Source organism: Myotis brandtii, unplaced genomic scaffold (assembly GCF_000412655.1).
Source record: "Myotis brandtii unplaced genomic scaffold, ASM41265v1 scaffold39, whole genome shotgun sequence".
NCBI lineage: Eukaryota > Metazoa > Chordata > Mammalia > Chiroptera > Vespertilionidae > Myotis > Myotis brandtii.
In genome coordinates, this window is record NW_005364953.1 from 8,656,087 (window position 1) to 8,657,223 (window position 1,137).

Genomic DNA, 1,137 nt, shown 5'->3' on the forward strand with positions numbered 1-1,137 from the left:
TTTTGTTGATGGTTTCCTTTGCTGTGCAAAAGCTTTTTATTTTGATGTAGTCCCATTTGTTTATTTTCTCTTTAGTTTCCATTGCCCTAGGAGCATTATCAGAGAAGAAATTCCTTCGGCATATGTTTGCGATTTCGCTGCCTGTGGATTCCTCTAGTATTTTTATGGTTTCCCATCTTCCGTTTAAGTCTTTTATCCATTTTGAGTTTATTTTTGTGTATGGTGTGAGTTGGTGGTCTAGTTTCATCTTTTTGCATGTATCTGTCCAATTTTCCCAACACCATTTATTGAAGAGACTGTCTTGACTCCATTGTATGCTCTTGCCTCCTTTGTCAAATATTAATTGAGCATAGTGGTTTGGGTCAATTTCTGGGTTCTCTCTTCTATTCCATTGGTCTATATGTCTGTTCCTGTGCCAGTACCAAGCAGTTTTGAGAACAGTGGCTTTGTAATACAGCTTGATATCTGGTATTGAGATCCCCCCTAATTTGTTCTTCTTTCTCAGAATTGATGCAGCTATTTTTTGGCTTTTTATTCCAGATGAATTTTTGGCGACCTCGTTCTAGGTCAGTGAAATATGGGTAGTGCATTGAACCTACAGATTGCTTTGGGTAGTATGGATATTTTAATGATGTTGATTCTACCAGTCCATGAACATGGTATGTTCTTCGATCTGTTTATGTCTTCCTCTATCTCTTTTTTCAGTGTCCTGTAGTTTTCGGAGTACAGGTCTTTTACCTCCTTAGTTAAGTTTATTCCTAGGTATTTTAGTTTTTTTGGTGCAATGGTAAATGGGACTGCTTTTTTCGTTTCACTTTCTGTAAGTTCACTATTGGTGTAGAGAAATGCCATGGATTTCTTAGCATTAATTTTGTATCCTGCTACATTGCCGAATTCATTTATTAAGTCTAATAATTTTTTGACGGAGTCTTTAGGGTTCTCTATGTACAGTATCATGTCATCTGCAAATAAGGACAGTTTTACTTCTTCTTTTCCAATCTAGATGACTTTTATTTCTTCTTCTTGTCGGATCGCAACGGCTAGTACTTCCAGTACTATGTTGAACAGGAGTGGTGAGAGGGGGCATCCCTGTCTTGTTCCTGTTTTTAGGGGAAATGGTTTTAGTTTTTGCCCATT